Below are 20,824 nucleotides of genomic sequence, written 5' to 3'. Positions count from 1 at the left end.
TGAAGGTACTGCAATGAATCCAGAGGAGGGCAACAAAGCTGGTGACAGGGGTGGAAGGCATGTCATCTGAGGAGCAGCTGAGGATTTTGGGTTTCTCATTTGGAAAAAAGGAGACTGAGGGTCAAACTCATTGCTCGCTACAGCTTCCTGAGGGGGGGAAGCGGAAAGGAAGGTGCTGACCTCTTCTCCCTTTTATCCAGTGATAGGATGTGTGGGAATGGTTCAAAGCTGCACCACGGGAGGTTTAGACTGGACATTAGGAAACATTTTTTTACTGAGAGGCTGCTCAAACACCAGAACAGGCTTCCCAGAGAGGTGGTTGATGCCCCATGGCTGTCGGTGTTTAAGAGACATTTGGAGAAAACCCTTAATACCATGCTTCAACTTTTCATCAGCCCTGAAGTGGTCAGGCAGTTGGACTAGATGGTAGGTCCCTTCCTACAGGGAAAGGAAATAGAGAACAGAATGAAACAGTCTAGTTCTCCTCTCCTCTCCTCTCCTCTCCTCTCTTCTCTGAAATCATACCAGCAAATAAAGTGCAGATGTAGCTTTAGGCTGAGGGAAAACTTGGAAAATTTGATATTTCGATGTTCATGTGGAACTGCAGGACCTTGATTCAGGTTGTCCAATCAGGTTACCTACGGATGTCTCTGAGTGACCCTTTTGCAATACTTGACTGCTTTGCAAGGTGAATAAAGGTTTCCTTTAAATACAGTATTCTTGTTTCCCATCTTCCCACCCTGCACAGTTATGAAGAACCTGGCTTCCTCCTTTTGATAACATTTATAACATGAAAGGGCTTTTGTTAGGTTCCTTGGAAGCCACCTTTTCTCCAGGATCAACAAACCGTCTTCCCTCAGTTGTTCCTCACATGACATGTGCTCCAGTTTCCTGAACTGGGGGACCCAAAACTTGATGCAGTAGTCTAGACGTGGCCTAATGAGTGCCAACTAGAGGGAAACAATCACTTCCCTTGATCTAGTAGCTATGCTCAGGCTAATGCAGCCCAGCTTGCTGTTGATTTTCTTTACTGCCAGGGCACGCTGCTTGTTTTATATTCAGCTTGCGGCTCACAAGGTCCTCTAAGTGTTTATCCACAGAGCTGTTCTCAAAACAACCAGTCGACAGTCTGGGTTTTTTTGCCAAAGGTGAATTTCTTGCAGTTCCTTTTGGCCCTATACATCCTGCCTAAGTCCTTCTGAATGGCAGCCCTGCCTTCAGGCATATTGCCTGCTCCCCTCAATTTGGTGTCATCTGTGAAACTGACAAAAATGCAGTCCCTTGCCCTTCCTCCAGGTCACTGATAAACACGATGGGTCCTGGCATAGACCCCCACCACATTCCACTTACTATCAGACTCCAACTTGAAGACAACTGATTAGTCGCTACCTTCCGAGTACAACTGTCCAACTAGTAAAAAACCCATCTAATTGTCCGCTCATCCAGACATAATGACCAAACACAGATACAAGGATTTTGTGGGAAGCAATGAGGAAAGCCTTGCTAAAGTCAAGGTAAATGATATACTGTGTTCTCACCTCCTGGTCCACAAATCTAGTCAATTTATCATAGAATCCTGGAATGGTTTGAATTGGAAAGGACCTTGAAAGATCATCTAGTCCAACCCCCTTGCCATTGCTCAAATCCCCAACCAACGTGACCTTGAACACTTCCAATGATGGGACATCCACAGCTTCTCTGGGCAACATGCTCCAGTGTCTCCCCACCCTCATCATAAAAATTTTCTTCTTTAGAGATGAATCTACCCTCTTTCAGTATAAAACCATTGCTCTTTGTCCTGTCACTACAGTTGCCTGGTAAAAAAGTTTCTCTCCAGCTTCTTTATATATTGAAGCACCCTTTATATATTGAAAGGCCTTTATATATTGTAAGGTCTCCCTGGAGCATTCTCTTCTCCAGGCTGAACAACCCCAGCTCTCCCAGCCTTTCTTTATAGAAGAAGTGTTCCAGCCCTCTGATCATTTTTGTGGCCCTCCTGTGGACCTGCTCCAACAGGTCCGTGCCTTTCTTTTACTGAGAACCCCAGAATTAGATGCTGTACTCCAAGTGGGATCTTATGAGAGCAGAGTAGAGGAAGGTCTCAACCTCCCTTGACCTGCTGGCCACACTTCTTTTGATGCGGCCCAGGATATGTTTGGCCTTGTGGTCTGAAAGTGCATATTACTGCCTAATGTCCAATATTTCATCCACCTAAGTCCTTGTCAGCAGGGCTGCTCTCAATACCTTCATTCCCAGTCTGTACTGATTCTGGTGATTGCCCCAAACCCAGTGCAGGACCTTGCACTTGGCCTTATTGAACCTCATGAGGTTCACATGAACCCACTCCTCAAGCATGTCAAGGTCAATCTTGATAGCATCTCTTCCCTCTAGTGAATCAAATGCACCATTCTGCTTGGTGTCATCTGCAAAACTTGCTGAAGATGCACTCAGTCCTACTATCTATGTTATTAACGAAGATATTAAATAGTATTGGTCCCAGTACAGACCCTTGAGGGACACCAATCATTACTGGTTTCCATGTGGACATGTAGCCAATCAGCAATAGCAGTAGCGCCTCTGTTGATAACGTATTTAAGAAGGGTAAAAAATGCTGTGCAACAGCAACTGGGATAGAGGAGTGAGAGTATGTGACAGAAACAACTATGCAGACACCAAGGTCAGAGAAGGAGGAGAGGGAGGAGGTGCTCCAGGACACCAGGTTGTCCCGCTGCAGCCCATGGAGGTCTGTGGTGGAGCAGATATCCACCCTCCAGTCCATGGAGGACCCCATGTCAGAGAAGGTGGATGTGCCCTGAAGGAATCTGTGACCCTGTGGAGAGCCTACGCTGGAGCAGGCTCCTGGCAAGACTTGTGGCCCCCTGGAGAGAGGCACACACTGGAGCAGGTTTTCTAGCAGGACCTGTGCCCCATGAGGGACCCACACTGGACCAGTCCATTCCTGAAGTACTGCACCCCATGGAAAAGACCCCTGCTGGAACAGTTTGTGAAAAACTGCAGCCCATTGGAAGGACCCATGATGGAGAATTTTGTGAAGGACTGTCTCCTGTGGGTGAGACCCCATGCTGGATTAGGGGAAGAGCATGAGAAGGAAGGAGTGTCAGAGACAACAAATTATGAACTGACAGCAAGCCTCATTCCCCATCCCCCTGCACTGCTTAGGAGGAAAAAGTAAGAGAATTTGGGAGTGAAGTTGAGCCCGCGAAGAAGGGAGGTGTGGGGTGTTTTTAGATTTGTTCTTATTTCTCATTATCCTACTCTGATTTGATTGGCAAGAAATTAAATTAATTTCCCCAAGTTGAGTCTGTTTTGCCTGTGACAGTAATTGCTAAATGATCTCCCAAGCCTTTTGTCTTATTTTCTCTCCCCTGTCCAGTTGAGGAAGGGGAGTGATAGAGTGGTTTGGTGGGCACCTGGCAGCTAGCCAAGGTCAACCCATCACACACTGGTGATGGGCTGAATGGACCGATAATTCCTGACCAGCCCCTGACTAGCATGACTTGCATGTCTGCCACTGCTTCCTCCTCACACTTTTCCCTGCTCCAGTATGGGGTTGCTTTCATGAGGATAAACCTGCTCCAGCGGGGGCTCTCCACAGGCCACAGTTCCTTCAGGACGTATCCACCTGATCCACCATGGTCTCATCCACGGGCTGCAGTATGGATATCTGTTCCAGCATGGTTAACTCCACAGACTGCAAGGAAACACCTGTTCCACCACAGACTCTCCCATAGACAGCAGGGGAATATCTGTTCTGGCACCTGGAGTACCTCCCACTCCTTCTTCTCTGACCTTGGTGTTCACAGGATTGTTTCTCACGCTTTGTTTTCCCCCAGTCCTCACTGCCATGCAACATTTTGCCCTTTAAGAAATATTTTTACAGAGAGGCATCACCAGCTTCACTGATTGGCTCAACCCTGGTCTGAGATGGCTCCCCTGTCAAGCTGGCTGTAACTGTCTGTGTCTAGCATGAGGCAAGCCCCAGTCTCTTCTCACAGAGACCACCCTCCTGAACAGCACCTCCCTGATGAACACCACTTCCATTTCCTACTCTTGTTGTATCACCCAAATCTTCATTCTCTGTGCTGCAACCACCTTAGCCTTTCTCACCATGTTGACCTATGACTGTTAGGTCACTATCTGTAAACATATCTGAACTATGAGTCATGACTAGAAGAAAAAGTCAATGTATACTGATAGGGCTACAGGATATTTTGCTGACCTCCAGAAACGTGTGCAGCAGTATACGCTCATTCTTAGACACCATAGCTCATTTAATTCCTGTGACTGTATTGACTGGACCTGAAGGGATAATAACGAAGATTGCAATGCCCAATTTACATCCTCATTTCGATATCTAGAGTTAAGTATCCTGTATCCTTATCTTCACCTGATTCTTGCCCATGCTGACTACACAGATGCTGTCCCCTGAAATGAAGACTTCTTCACTGACTGTAACTGCAGCTATTTTGAACACATGAAGACATGTACATCGGGGTGTCTTCACCAGCAAAAGGAAGCTAACCTTTGGGCTTTTTCTTACTAAAAGTACTAGGAAAGGAAAATATGTTTTGTCCCCATTTTGGTGAAAATAGATTATTCCCTACAAATTCTCCCAGGGTTTGTCTTTCCCAGAAAGAAATGGTGTCAAGAACCTGCAATGGCTCTCAAGCAACGCCCTCGGTGCTACAATGCAAACCCTCAGATCCATGTCACAGAAGTTTTCTCCTGGTTTGATTTGGTTTGGTTTTGTGGATTTTTTTTTGTGACTAAGCATAGCCTTCATAATAGTTTAGGATTTTTGAACTGGGAAAAAAAAAAAGGCCCCACACAGGCACACGTATGTATTGAGGGCCACAGATGCACTGTGTGATATTCAGAGTAGATGCTCAAACAAGTGCTACAGAGTGGTGGGATGTGCCGGCATCCATGTCTCAGGGGGTAGAAGTCATTCCTTCCTGGGAACTATTTTATCAGTATGAAGACGCTATTAGCTCTGTGCAATGAGAGCCCATTTAGTACAACAGGAGTAGGTGGGTAGGTTAAAACAGTATGTGCTCATCTACTAGAGAAGATTCCACTGCACAAAGTGAAACAGTTCATGTCCACCCAAGCTATTCCATAAGCTGAAATAACACAATTCGAAAAGATAATTTTGAGATTCTAGTTGAAGGTGTTCCTTCTCATTGCAGGGGGGTTGGACTAGGTGATCTTAAAAGGTCCCTTTCAACCCAAATATTCTATGATTCTATGATTCTCTTCTGAATCACACCCTTACCTGAAAGCAAACCAGTAAGGTAGACACTGCCAATGCCAGTGCCGGGAGAAGTCGACCACAGTAGGTTATATTTAGTCATCGATTTTCAGGGAAAAGAACACGACGAAGTATCTTTTCTATTTACAAAGACAGAAATGAGGCTGAGGGAACACGGGAAAAATTGAGTGCAACAGAGGTGTTGGAGCTAAAGTTGCTCCACTTCTTCAGCTGTATAAACACAGCCTGGTTTCCGGCACAACAGGAGAAGGATTGTTATTAACCATTCTGCTCATTGACAAGATAGGAATCTGGGTTGCACTCGGAGAATGAGTCAGGTGACAATATTTAGGTATCTAGGGCCACTGGACTTGCCTTGGGATAGCCAAGGGCCTCTACGTATCACCCCAGAAGGACAAAAGTCCTCTTTCTGCTCCTTGTGGCCCAAGCCCACTGGGTTGTCTTCAGGTATTCTGAGACATCGCAAAGGGTATCAGGAACCTCTCTGTAGGATACCAAAACCTCATGTAGAACCTAGATAGCTCTCTCTGAAGTAGAAATCTACCTGCCAGTCAGACAAACAGCACCTGGAACTCAGATGGCTGTATTGGCTGGGTCTCCAATGACTATTGGGAAATGTGCTTATAGATGCCTTAATGTGGATTTTTTAATACTGAAGTAAATCCTGCCCTTGTTCTAATCTGATGAATTCCACCCTTTCTGAACTTCAGAAAATGCTGTAGGTCCCCAAATGTAGTTTAAACAGTGTGCCTGTCAAAGACAGGGACTACGAAACGACCACTGAGTCCAAAACAAAACCAGAAAATGAACACAGAAAATGGAAAATACAGCTTTCCTGGTTCTTCCCCAACAACCGACAAGAGGTATTTCAGCATAAAGCAAGCAGTTTCTCATTATTTTGCACAATACACAATTCCGCCTTCATCATCTTAAGTGCACACTGCTGAGACAGGTTGAACACCTCGTCCACCAGGCCCCCAGCCTGTCTTCCGGAGGGGGTTTATTTTGTCCCCAGGTGCAGGACTTTGCGAATGACTAGCTATACTGCAATTACAACAGGCTCTCGTATCATGTAAACACTATAAGAAAGGCTTTTGGTGGATTGCAGCTAAATCCACTAAGTTCACTGCAAATACACCCTCAAGTCCAAGCTGCCTGTGTAGGCTCTCTCAAAAGTCAGTCTGCTGAGAACATCAGCTGCAGTCTGGTGCACTTTTCCAGAAAGGTCAGAACATGCAAGGCTTGGAGAAGAAAGCTACTTTGGTCCATGCCTGAGATAAGTACTAATACACAAAAGCAAAATGCTATGAAATCTTGAATAATAAAAGCAAGAAACAAGCTATATATTTTAGAAGGAAATACTGCTTCACTCCACCAAAGGAGTTTTTCACAATCCATACTTTTTCAACTGTAAGGAACATTGCTATTGTTTTGCTCATGATTGTGTTTTTGTTTTGTTTTCCTGACAGTGGTTCTTAGCATTCTTTTGGCTATAAACAGCATAAGAATTTTAAATGAGCAGTTCCAACAATTAGTTGGACTTTAAAAAAAAAAATCATCCCTTTCTTCCAGATGAATACACTGTTCACATTTGAAATGTCTTTGTTATAACTTCCCATGTTCCCATCATGGAAATGTTGAAAAATGGTGTTAGCTCCAGAGAAAAAAAGCCACTCCCAGAGAATGCTCCTATCCGTAGCTCTACCTCATTAACTCTGTAACTCCTGAACCAGTCAATCAAGTCAATACCTAGTTGTCCTGTCCATCTGCTAAATTATCTGGCAAGCCAATGACATTCTCTTCTGCGTGTGCATTCAGTTTTTCTTAAATTATTTCCGTTCATTCTACTGTTTAAAGATCTCTTAGTCTAATTGCCTCTGATAATTTCTATCACCTGTCCAGCTCTTTTCAGGATTCATGACTGTTCATGAGGAAACTGGAGTTCAGCGGGACCAAAGTAAATGATACGGCTTTTTTTTAATTAAGTTTTTTTCTTTTTTTCATTCAAAAAGGCCTTGAAATTCTTTTCCAAAGGTGATGAATATTCCTCCTGTTTCTGTCCATAGTTCTGTCCCTAGTACAATGAGTAAAGACAGTGCTAATTAGAGCAGACAAAGGCTTTGCAAATAAAGCCTTTGACATTGCTGTGGGCTGCAGTGGCAAGGGAATAGGCTGTAATAAGAATTGTCTTATCGCCAGCACATGAATCAAAGTTTAGCTCTGGCCCCTTGTTGCTTGATCACAAAGATACTTTTCCTCTCTCTGCCTGATTCCCATCAGGATGTAAGACAAATTTCCTTTCAAAATGTCTTCATTTCTTGTCACACATAATTAAAACAAATGACAAATGAGAAGTATGCTGTATGTTTTCATTGAAACACCTCTGGGAGATCCCTAATTAGCTACACAATGCTTATAACTCTACAGGGGGTGGCAGAAAAACAAACGCAGAGCTCATTATGGCTGTCAGCATTTTAATGAGCCCCTTGAGGAATGTGGTGCTACCTCCCTGTTATTTTGTAGCTGTGGCAAAATCTGGCAAGCTGCCTTGAAGAAATGACAGGCACAAGCAGAAAGAGAAGTTACTTGGCATTATAATGGAGCCCCGTGTGAGATGTGAGACCAGAAATGTAGTTAGACAATGTATTCCCACCAGGGCTCACTAGAGCAGAAACTCACAGACTTTGATTACAGACAGCACAGAAAGCCTCAGACTTCTCCTGTATCAAACTTCCGTTACAGAAGGCAAACAGAAATCCCCAGGTGCTGGGAAGGTGGTCCTTTCAGTCAGCAATCCCCACACACAGCAGGTGGAAAGGAAATGCCATGGACTCACCTCTCCAAACCTGCTCTTCCAAGACACTGGCAGATGCACAGGTCCTGCTCTCCAGGCTTCAGTTGTAATGATCAGCCAGGACACTGTGACTGCAACACACACTGCTGACACATCCATGAACCACAAGCTGACTCACAGCTCCCTCCTTCCACCCTGATCTGGGTCACCTCTGGATTCAAATACATACAGGCTTAAATGTTGCACCTCAGCCACCATCCTCTGTTACGTTAAAGCTTCAACACCTCCTTCTCTGCTCCGTGAGATCAAAATCATGAGCTCAATGGCTTTTCTTGGTGTCATGTATCCCACTACCTCTTGCTGGAGCTCTGATAATGCTCCAGGTAAGGAACTACAACAGTCCACCTTATGACTGACGTAAGAACAAATTCCAGCAATGTTCATTATCTCCTTGTTACAATGGAGATAAAACAGACTGAACAAAGGACTCCTTGGCACCGCCCCTCTGCTTCCCAAGTTCTGCTCCCTGCCACTCATGGTGAGCACATGATTCCCTGTCACCATCGCTGAATCAGCATTTGTTCACTCATTTGGAACAAATGAGTGCCCTGGAGTATCCTACCTGGCATCCAGCTGCCTATTCAGAAGAGTAGATTTCTTAGAGTTCCTACATCATATTTAGTGGTCTGATGAGAAAGTCCAGGTACCCCAGGGCACCTCAAATGTTTGGACAGGTGAACTGAGCTCTGTACAGCTGCATTAAGCAACCCAAAGAGGACTATAATGATTTGCACAAAATCCAGAAGCTAAACAGGGTTCATTCCATTCTGGCTGCTGTAATGGTCACAACTAGACCACAAGAACCAGCCTAAGAATTATCTTTTCAATCTGTAGTACAACAAAGATGACACATAAGTCAGAAGTAGTCATGTTGGCTCTAGCTATAGTCCTGGAGAGAGAGGAACACATCCAGAAGACAGCTCTTTCCCCATGTCCTTGAGACATCCCTTGCCAGTATACTGATCAGGCATCTTTTTCTCTGCTACGTGTCTAGATTTGCAGCATTGCTATTTTTGAGTTGTACTGTGGCTGAACCTTTACTTGTCACATTCCAGGGCCCCTCTAGATGCACAGGGTGCAACCAGAGTGTGAATCACGTAAGTTTTCACTCCGTTCCTGAATTCCAAGTTCCGACTGTCCACAGTGAGGCAAACTTCATTCATTCCTGGGCTCCAATAAATCCACAAATTCCTTCTGTGTTGTGGTGGGACTCTCCAGCTTGTTTGTTTCAGGGACCACAACCACAGACAACAAGAACAACACCGCATCATTTGGCTCCTTCTACAGTTCTCCATCAGTACAGCAGAAAATCTTGCAAATTCAGACACTGCTGGTCACCTTTATGCATATCATAATTGTTGCAACACAGTTTCCCACATTTTCCTTGTTCATCCTTTTACAAGTAATGTAGCAATAGAAGTTCTTCTTGTGCCCTTCACATCCCCTTGCAAAGCTGAACTTGATGTGAGCACTGGCTTTCCTAACGCTGTCCCTACACACTCTGGCAATGTTTCTAAACCTTGTTTTGTAGCCTGTTCTTACTTCCATTACCTGTGTGTCACCTTTTTGCCTTGGAGCTCTGTCATGAGCTCCCTGCATAGGCAAGTCAGTCTCCTGGTAGGCATACTTTTTTTCCCAGAGTATCAGGATGAGCTGTTCTTGCACTGGGGAAGATGCCGTTCTCAAAGACCTGCCAGGATTTCCTGACCTCCACCAGCACCACCTACCGGTTACGTATCAGAATGTACGTATCTCTAGCTGGACCAGCTGTCTGGAAAGACATATTTCTCTCCAGTTTAGACAATGAGTTGAGGTGAGACATTCAGGTGTCAAAACATAAGTGTCTAGTAGGGATTTAGACAGTCTAAGGTGTCTCAAGCATGTGTATGGGGCTTTCAGTTATGAGGTAAGGCCTCCAGAAGTCACTTTCTGGACAAGTGGCTGGAGGTCACGTAGGGAGGATGAACTTGAATTACACTAGATTCTACACTTAGGAATGCGACTTGCTTCTCCAACTTAGGTGAGATTGTTTCAGCACCAAGGGGTGCACTTTCAGCCATCACCATGCTACATTGCTTAAGCTATACATTTTTTGAAGTAAATTCTATGTGCTAGAGCCTGTTTTCTGGACCAGAGGCCTGCTGACATAGGCTGGACACATCCATTCTACCAAACTCTCCTAGCTGCCAAAATTGAGATGCCCCACCCAAATTGCCTGCTGGCAGTAGGCTTTGCCTCATGCTAAATCCTGACTTGCTCCTGGGCATTTCCCTGGACTGCTTCTCAGTCCCAGGAACACACTGACAGTTCAGGAGCGCAAACCCTTGTGTTCCAGAGCCTGGGAGTGTGGAATTACCACTGCAGCAGCAGCTTCAGAGCAGAATCCTTTTTCACCCTGGTCCTAGGGCTATCATTAAGACATTGCCTCAATTATGTCTATTTACACAAGTGAAAATCTGGGTCTTAAAAATGCAGTGGGAAAGACAGGAAAACAAGAGAAAAAGCGAAAGATTCAGGCCGTACCAGGGAAATGCTTTTGAATCTTGTTGGCCTTCAGATGGCAGCAAAGGATTAGAGATAAGGGTAAAAAAACCAATGCTGTCTTTTGGGACTGGAGAAAGATGCAGCTTGGAAAATGGCAGACAACAAAACAAGGATACCCCGATGGGAGTAATAAAAGACATTGATTTATTTATTTGCTTTATCTTTAAAAATGAGAGTAAGAGCAACGAATTGTCACCTTCATTATTGTTGCTTCCAGGACTTCAAATGTTTCTTGGCTGTGTCCTAGTATTCTGAAGAGTCGCCAGCTCTTGCTTTGACATAATTTGGTGTCCCCTAATTCTACATCTGTTTTTCTCCAGAATGGATTAGCTAGTTTCAACTCTGCCTTTTCAAAGTCAGTATTTTTTTCAGGTGAAGAATATTCTGAGAGCAGAAGCAAGAAGCTTGTTAGTAGGTAAGCTGTTCAGCCACCAGACTGGGAGCAATATACGGTCCTGAAGAGAGTCATCTGGTGACATTTTAATGCCTATGGCTGTCCCATTTGGCCTACAGCTACCACTCCAGAAGGGCACATTTCCTCTAGCTCATATGTCATGGCTGCCAGCCCCATGCAGATGTCTTCAATACCCTAAAGTATTGTTGAAGACCTATGTTTAGGGACTAATATGGTGCTCTAGGTAGGCCTAATGTGATGTGGGTACCTAAACTCCCCTTCTGATCATGGGAGAGCTTCAAAACACAGTCACTGCAGCTGAGAGTTGTTCAGCACTGCCCAAGCAGACGTCTGGCTGGATGAACGGTTCACTGAATTCAGCCATGGCAGTGACTAAATCCTCACTGATGACACTGTGAATTCAGATTCCATGGTGCCCATGGAGATTCTCTCATGAAGGGTGTGCACTTGGATATGCATCCAGTGCTAAATGCTACCAAAGACACTACAGTGTCTTTGTTGGAATGAACCTGGGGACTGTGACTCACTCAACAGTTATGAGATGGAAAAAGCTTCCTGCTGAACACAGCTGGGTTCCGTCTGGGTACTCTCAGGTTCTCTGAGTGTTGGAGAGATGGTCCCGATTCCTGATGCAGAGTTTTCGGGTTCCTTCCCAAAGTCCTTCTGGAACTCTGGGTATCCCCCAGTGTTCTTAAGTGTCCCTAGTTATAGGATTGGGTAGGGAATACCTTGGTGATGAGTAGTCCATTCCAACTGCACTGCCATTTTCTGATTTACTGTCACCGTTTTTGGCACTCCCAATAAGCTTGATATGGACAGGGAATATTGAATTATGGAGCTTCTTGTGACATTTTAGAGAGAGGTTTTTTTTCTCTTATGCAAATTTTGTAATGAAATTTTTTCTTTAGGTTTATAAAGCATCACACATAAATGCAGCAGGATGTTTTGATGACCTTGACTATATGAGACCAATACAACCAGTGGAAAACTTAATATTAATTTTCTAAGAACTGGACAGATTGGTGAATGTTTGTGGATACTGAACTTGACAAAAAAACTGAAATATCCAGAAAAATGTTGACTTGTATGGCTTATCTTATTTGGCAATATTTTTTGAAACTTGCAAGTTCAGAAAGTGATCTTTCATCCAACAGAAATAAGCTACAATTTAGAAAAGCTCAGTCAAAAAAAAAAAGAAGAGAGAGGAATTTTTGGGTCTGTGACGAAAAATCAGTCAAAATGACATATACCATACCTAGGAAATACAACAGACACTGAGGGAAATCATGAGAGGAAATATATTTTTTATTTCAAGGCATTGATAGTTATATTAATTATACTTTTACTGCCAATTTGTTTTCTTTCTCTCCCTCTCTTCTCTCCTCTCTCCTTTCTTCCATTATTGTTTTTAGGGTTTGGGGGCTTTTTGTTCTTTTTTTGGGGTTTTTTTGTGGGTTCTTTCTGTCAAAGAGTTCCTCCAGAAGCTAGAACCTGGAAGGCAGGTCCTGCTTGACCAACCTGATCTCATTCTACTACCACTTGACCCGCCCAGCGGATGAGGGAAAGACTGTGGACTTTAGTAAAGCCTTTGACAGCTTCTCCCACAGCATTCTCCTGGAGAAACTGGCGGCTTGTGGCTTGGACGGGTTTATTCTTCGTTGGGTGAGGAACTGGCTGGATGGCCGAGCCCAGAGAGTTGTGGTGAATGGCGTTAAATCCGGCTGGCGGCCATTAACAAGAGGTGTTCCCCAGGGCTCGGTTCTGGGGCTAGTCTTGTTCAATATCTTTATTGATGATCTGGATGAGGGGATCGAGTGCTCCCTCAGTAAGTTTGCAGATGACACCAAGCTGGATGAGAGTGTTGATCTCCTGGAGGGTAGGAGGGCTCTGCAGAGGGATCTGGACTGGTTGGATTGATGGGTGGAGGTCAACTGTATGAAGTTTAATAAAGTCAAGTGCAGGGTCCTGCACTTCGGCCACAACAACCCCATGCAATGCTACAGGCTTGGGGAGGAGTGCCTCGAGAGCTGCCCAGCGGAAAGGGAGCTGGGGGTGCTGGTTGACAGCCGGCTGAACATGAGCCGGCAGTGTGCCCGGGTGGCCAAGAAGGCCAACAGCGTCCTTGCCTGTATCAGGAATAGTGTGGCCAGCAGGAGTAGGGAAGTGATCGTGCCCCTGTATTCGGCGCTGGTGAGGCCGCACCTTGAATCCTGTGTTCAGTTTTGGGCCCCTCACTACAAGAAGGATGTTGAGGTGCTGGAGCGTGTCCAGAGAAGGGCAACGAAGCTGGTGAGGGGTCTGGAGCACATGTCTTATGAGGAGCGGCTGAGGGAACTGGGGTTGTTTAGTCTGGAGAAGAGGAGGCTGAGGGGAGACCTTATCGCTCTCTACAACTACCTGAAAGGGGGTTGTGGCGATGAGGGTGTTGGTCTCTTCTCCCAAGTAACTAGTGATAGGACGAGAGGAAATGGCCTCAAGTTGCGCCAGGGGAGGTTTAGATTGGATATTAGGAAAAATTTCTTCACTGAGAGGGTGGTCAGGCATTGGAACAGGCTGCCCAGGGAGGTGGTGGAGTCGCCATCCCTGGAAGTGTTCAAAAAACGTGTGGATGTGGCGCTTCAGGACATGGTTTAGGGGACATGGTGGTTCTGGATTAATGGTTGGACTTGATGATCTTAAAGGTCCTTTCCAACCTAGTGATTCTGTGATTCTGTGATTCTGTGATTACTTGTTACTGTGGGTTGGGGACTAAATCCCCTTCCGCAGCCCCTTTCTCCACAACTCGCCCTGCAACCCCTTCCCCTGTAGCTCACCCCATGACCTCTTCCTTTCTGATTGGTAGCTTGGACTACAGCTGCTGCCAGAAAACTTGCTTGCATTTTACTATTCTTCTGCTTATCCCTTTGCTTGCTTTCTTTTTCTGCTTCCCCTATTATTATATACTTTGTATGCTATTTCAGTTAATTGGGAAATGGACATTCCTGAAACTCCATCAACCTTCTGTAATTTCTTTTGAATGTCAGAGGCTGATTGTCCAATAAATAACATATTGAACACAGTTCTGTTCTCTTCCACTTCTGGATTCAAATCTGTCCATTTCCTAGCAGTTTTGCATAATCTCTCATAGAAAGCTGATGGATCTTCAGTCGGGCCCTGAGTTACTCGATATAATTTTGAAATACTTTTAGCTCTGGGTACTCCATGTTGTATTCCATATAATATAAAATGCTGGTATTAACCTGACCTTGAATGTTTCCAGGGATGGGGCATCTACCACCTCTCCTGGGAAACCTGTTCCAGTGTTTCTCCACTCCCATTGTCAAAAATGTGTTCCTTATATCTAGTTTAAATCTACCCTCTTTTAGTTTAAAACTATCACCCCTTGCCCTATCACAACATTCCCTGCTAAAATGTCTGTCCCCATCTTTCTTATCAGCCCCCTTTAAGTCCTGGAAGGCTGCAATAAGGTGTCCCCGGAGCCTTCTCTTCTCCAGGCTGAACAACCCCAGCTCTCTCAGCCTGTCCTCACAGGAGAGGTGTTCCATCCCTCTGAACCTTTTGGTGGCCCTCCTCTGGACCCGCTCCAACAGGTCCATGTCTTTCCTGTGCTGAGGGCTCCAGACCTTGACGCAGTACTCCAGGTGGGGTCTCACCAGAGCAGAGTAGAGGGGCAGAATCTCCTCCCTCGACCTGCTGGCCACACTTCTTTGGATGCAGCCCAGGCTATCATTAGCCTTCTGGGCTGTGAGTGCGCATTGCTGGCTTAAGTCCAGTTTTTCATCCACCAGTACCCCCAAGTCCTTCTTGGCAGGACTGCTCTCAATCCCTTCATCCCCCAGCCTGTGCTGATACTGGGGGTTGCCTTGACCCAGGTGCAGGAGCCCGCACCTCGCCTTGTTGAACCTCATGAGGTTCCCTCTGAATGGTATCCCATCTCTCAGGCATGTCAACCACACCACTCAGCTTGGTGTCATCTGCAAACTTGCTGAGGGTGAACTTGATCCCATTGGCTATGTCACTGATGAAGTTATTAAAGAGTACTGGTCCCAGTACAGACCCCTGAAGGACACCATTTGTCACCCATCTCCATCTGGACATTGAGCCATTGACAGCTACCATATGAGTGCGACTATGCAACCAACTCCTCATCCACCCATTAAATCCCTATCTCTCCAATTTAGAGAGGAGGATGTTGTGGGGGGCTGTGTCAAAGACCTTACAGAAGTCCAGACAGACAATATCGGTAGCTCTTCTCTTGTCCACTGATACAGTCACTCCATCATAGAAGGCCACTAGGTTGGTCAAGGCAGGACTTGCCCTTGGTGAAGCCATGCTGGCTGTCTCAAAACACCTCCCTGTCCTCCATGTGCCATAGCATAGCTTCTAGGAGGATCTGCTCCATGCTCTTCCCAGGCACAGAAGTGAGGCTGACAGGTCAGTAGTTCCCAGGGTCCTCCTTGCTACCCTTTTTTAAAAATGGGTGCAATGTTTTCCTCTTTCCAGTCACAAGGGACTTCACCTGACTGCCATGACTTTTCCGATATCATGGAGAGTGTCTTGGCAACTACATCAGTCAATTCCCTCAGGATTCTGGGATGCATCTCATCAGGTGCCATAGACTTGTGCATGTTCAGGTTCCTCAGGTGGTCTCAAACCTGATCTTCTCTTACAGTGGGAGGGACTTTGCTCCTCCAGTTTCCATCCTGCGGTCCATCCCCTCAAGAGGTATGGGAAGAGAGACTGCCAGTGAAGACTGAGGCAAAGAAGTCATTGAGTACCTCAGCCTTCTCCTCAGCCGTTGTTACCAGGCTGCCAGTCTTCCTCATCAGGGCATGTGTGCTTTCTTTGACCTTTCTTTTCTAGCTGACATACCTGTAGAAGCCCTTCTTATTATTCGAGTCCCTTGCCAGTTCAGCTCTGGCTGTGCCTTGGTCTTCCTGACCCCAACCCTACACACCCAGGCAGTGTCCTTGTACTCTTCCCAGGATACCTGTCCCTGCTTCCTTTGCTTGTGCACTTCCTTCTTGACCTTTCATTTGAGCAGCAGGTCTTGACTCAGCCATGCCAGTCTCTTGCCTTCCTTTCCTGATTTCTTTACACCTGGGGATCAAGAGCTCTTGTGCTCCATGGAAAGCATCATTAAAGATCTGCCAGCTCTGTTCTGCTCCCTTGAACCTGAGGGCAGTTTCCCAGGGGGTCCTATTGACTAAATCCCTGAAGAGCTGGAATTTTGCTTTCCTAAAAGTCAGGGTCCTGACTTTACTCTTTGCTTGCCCTCTATACCTCAGGACTGTGAACTCCACCAGCTCACTTGGGTTGGTGACAAACAGGTCCAGTATGGCATCCCTTCTGGTTGGGCTGTCTACTACCTGGCTTAGGAACTTATCCTCTGTGCACTCCAGGAGTCTCCTGGATTGTCTACAGCTTGCTGTGCTACTTTTCCAGCAGATGTCAGGGTGGTTGAAGTACCCCAGTAGGAGGAATGCCTGCCAGCATGATGCTTCCTGTACCTGGAGTGAGAAGGTTTCATCAATAGGCTCCACTTAATTGGGCAGCCTGTAATAGACACCAACCACAAGGTTCCCTTTGTTGCTGCGGTCTCTGATTCTTACCCATAAGCTTTTGACTTGCTCATGGCTATTCTTCAGACACAGCTCTTCACACTCTATCCATTTCTTGACATAGAGGGCAACACCTCCACGCTTCCTTCCTTGCCTGTACCTTCTGAACAGCCTGTAGCCATCAATAGCTACACTCCAGTCATTGAAGTTGTCCCATCAAGTTTCAGTAAATCAACTAGGTCATAGCTTTCTAGCAGCACGGTGGCTTCCAGGTCCTCCTGTTTGTTGTCCATGCTGCGTGCATTGCTGTAGAGGCACTTCAGCTGGGCTGTTGGCCATGTCACCCTCTTAGAGGAACACCCCTTAGTTGCTCTGAGGTCTTTTGCTGGTGCAACAGGCTGAGGGGCCTTGCTAGTTCCCCATCTCTCTAACCTTGGTGTGTTATCCCACAGCTTGTCATGGGTAAGCCTGATATCATTCCCCTCCCACTCTGAGTCTAGTTTGAAGCCTTGTCAATAAGTCCCGCTAGCTTTGAAAAAGGTTAATCCTATCTGATGCCAGCAAGCCAGGTGCTGTGTAGGCCGTCCCATTATCAAAAAAAACTGAAATTTTGGACATGACGCCAGTCATGGAGCCATACATTCATACAATCGGCCCGTCTGTTTCTTCCTATGTCGCTGCCTGCAATTGGAAGGAGGGAGGTAAAAATAACCTGTGTTCCAGATTCGCTTACCAACTGTCCCAAGGCTCTGAAGTCTCTTCTAATCACCCTTGGACTATGAGTTGCAGCTTCGTCTCCACCCACATGGAAGAGCAGTATTGGGTAACAGTCTGAGGGCCACCCCAGGCTAGAAGGTTTCCTAGTGATTTCCTTAACTCAGGCCCCAGGTAAGCAGCAGACTTCCGTAAGAGAAGGGTCTGACCAGCATATTGGACCTTCTGCTCCCCGCAGGAGAGAGTCGCCTACAACTATAACCTGTCTTTTCTTCCTTGTGGGGGTGGTCATGATGTGGGGCTAGGCCTTTCTGACCCGGGCAGCACCTCTGGTGTATCTGGACTGTCGTCCACTTCATCCATGGATTGTCTTTCCCCATCCAGACCCTCGTACCTGCAGAGGCACCTTGCAAGGCAAGGTGGGCAAGGAGGGGGTGTGCCTGCCGCTCTCAGCATGGACTTGCCTCCATTCGCTCCTTCCCTTTAAGCTACTGCCTTCAGCTTGACAGGGGAGGATACAGGACCTCCTTGATCTTGTTTTTTTTCTGGTGGCTGTTCCTGCTTCTGTCTCAGGGAGGGCAGAGCATGGTTCCACAAATCCATCTCTCTCTCAGGCTCCCTGATGCTCCTTAACCTTTCTACTTCCAGCTCTGCCACCACAATGAGCAGATCATCCACCTGGTCACACCTCACATAGCTGCTCTCACTACTGCCATCGGTTATCAGTGAAAGGTTCTGTCACTCTGCAGCCTGAGTCCTGGATGGCTGCATGTTTCCATGGGATTTCTGTCTGGGTTGCCACATCCATTCTGGTGAGTGTGGAGGACATGGCTTTCTGCCGGGTGTCTACCATAGCTAAGCTCCTCCTGAGGGGATGATGACCACTGATTCAACTCACCTCTTGAGTTGGTGGGGTGACTATGCCCTCCCTGCATGCCCTGCTGCACAAAGTGACGCACCATGCTCTGGTTGCTAGCACTCCCCAGGCTGCTTTTATACACGTAAAGGTGTGCCACCATAGTCTGGCAATGCTCAGGTCTCGTCAGCATCTCCTGCAAGAGCTGTCAGCTTCTGGCGGGTCTCTCCATTGCCCTGGAGTTTCCCTGCCCCAGGAAAACCCCCTGTGTGCCAAGGTCTGTCACTCTGCTGTAGGTTGGGCTGGCTCTGGAGCAGCTCCCCTTGGCGACTTATTTACCTTTAATATTACTCTGGGGTAAACACCCAGATAAATATAAATATCTTTATATTTAAAACATTGTTCTGTGAAGATAATTGGATTTTTTGTGTTCAGTGTGAAAGCAGCTTAAGCAGCTAGATAAGGTGAGGCTTGTAAATTGCAAATATAAAACTATTGACAGGCAAATTGCATCATTATAGACAGGGGTAAAAACCCCAGGGCCAGCATATTTATATTGAGTATGGAGACTGAAGAAACAGTTCTGATTTTCCAATAAGAACAAGTAACACTGAGGACAGACACCTTGCAGCATTCACAATACTTATAAAGTCCTTGAAAATAAACTATTGTTGATTCTAGTATCTAATGTATTACATAAAAGTGAAGTGTTATCTGCAATGCAATCAACCTTTTTAGCAATCAGCAGGAAATTTGAGCCTCCCAAAAATTCTGCAAGGAATAGCAAATGTCCCTAGAATACAATGGCTCTTTTGTATCTGAAGAATCCATACCTCATATCATCTTTGTTGATTTCAAAGTTAGCTTTCCCAAGAGAAGTTTTCCTATCGCAGCTCTTCATCATCCATATCACAGGCAAGGAACCAGGCCGGTTTCAGAGAAGAAGAATCTGCCTGCTAGGTATGTCATTTCAGCCTTCCTACTGACATAAATGCAAGTATCAAAATAGTTTTCTAGTCCTTCTAAGGTCATGGTGTGATTAAAAAGGTAACTATGTTACAAGATGGGGAATAAATTGAGTATGTCTGCACTTGCATGGAGAATCATTAGAATGAATGAATAAATGAGGAAGGAGGGAAGGAGGGAAGGAGGGAAGGAGGGAAGGAAGGAGGGAAGGAAGGAAGGAGGGAAGGAAGGAGGGAAGGAAGGAGGGAAGGAAGGAGGGAAGGAAGGAGGGAAGGAAGGAAGGAAGGAAGGAAGGAAGGAAGGAAGGAAGGAAGGAAGGAAGGAAGGAAGGAAGGAAGGAAGGAAGGAAGGAAGGAAGGAAGGAAGGAAGGAAGGAAGGAAGGAAGGAAGGAAGGAAGGAAGGAAGGAAGGAAGGAAGGAAGGAAGGAAGGAAGGAAGGAAGGAAGGAAGGAAGGAAGGAAGGAAGGAAGGAAGGAAGGAAGGAAGGAAGGAAGGAAGGAAGGAAGGAAGGAAGGAAGGAAGGAAGGAAGGAAGGAAGGAAGGAAGGAAGGAAGGAAGGAAGGAAGGAAGGAAGGAAGGAAGGAAGGAAGGAAGGAAGGAAGGAAGGAAGGAAGGAAGGAAGGAAGAGATAGGTAGATACAGGACATCTCTATGGAAATTCCAGCTGAATCCATTCCATAGACTGAATATTTGCTGGAACATGGACAACGGAGACAGTGTGGTTTATTTTTGGAAAAGAATTACCATGATCTTGTCTCTGCTTAACTTCATTGATAAATCCCCAGAATGTGATTCAGCTGACTAAACACAGATGTGTAATGCCATATGAGATTTTGTGGTGTTACATGCCAACTGCCTCCAGCTGCTGGTCCAGAAGAGCACGATACAAAGGTTTTCCATAGATGCTGTGTCACATCTCTCATCTCAATAGAGATGGTACTGGGCACCTACATTTAGTCAAATTATGCTCATCTCTTTTGACTATAACAAAAGATTAGAAGCACAGCTTACATGAAGACACCTAGAGTTCAGATATGTAAATTTATGTGTAGAAATTTTTAATTGAATACAACTTTTTAGAGTCAGATGAGATTAATCTTATGGCTGGCTGTTTTCAAGTACATAGAATCATAGAAACAGAGTAGTTTGGGTTGGAAGGGACCTTTTAATGTCATCTAGTCCAACCCACCTACAATGGGCAGGGACATCTTCAACTAGATCAGGTTGCTCAGAGCCCCGGCCAACCTGATCTTGAATGTTTCCAGCGATGGGGCATCTACCACCTCTGTGAGCAACCTGTTCCAGTGTCTCACCACCCTCATTGTGAAAAATTTATTCCTTATATGTAGTTTAAATCCACCCTCTTTTAGTTTATAACCATTACCCCTTGTCCTATTGCAACAGGCCCTGCTAAAAACTCTTTAAGTACTGAAAGGCTGCAATAACTGGAGCCTTCTCTTCTCCAGGCTGAACAACCCCAACTCTCTCAGCCTGTCCTCGTAAGAGAGGTGTTCCACCCCTCATGCCAGAAGACTTTGTGCAAAGAGGATTTTTACAGGCACAAACTGTTATGCAAGAAAAGGAGCTGAAGAAATTCAATGGCCTGTCATATTTGATGACT

This window comes from Phaethon aethereus (assembly GCF_964289735.1).
Source record: "Phaethon aethereus genome assembly, chromosome: 25".
NCBI classification, from domain to species: domain Eukaryota; kingdom Metazoa; phylum Chordata; class Aves; order Phaethontiformes; family Phaethontidae; genus Phaethon; species Phaethon aethereus.
This window is presented reverse-complemented; position numbering follows the sequence as displayed.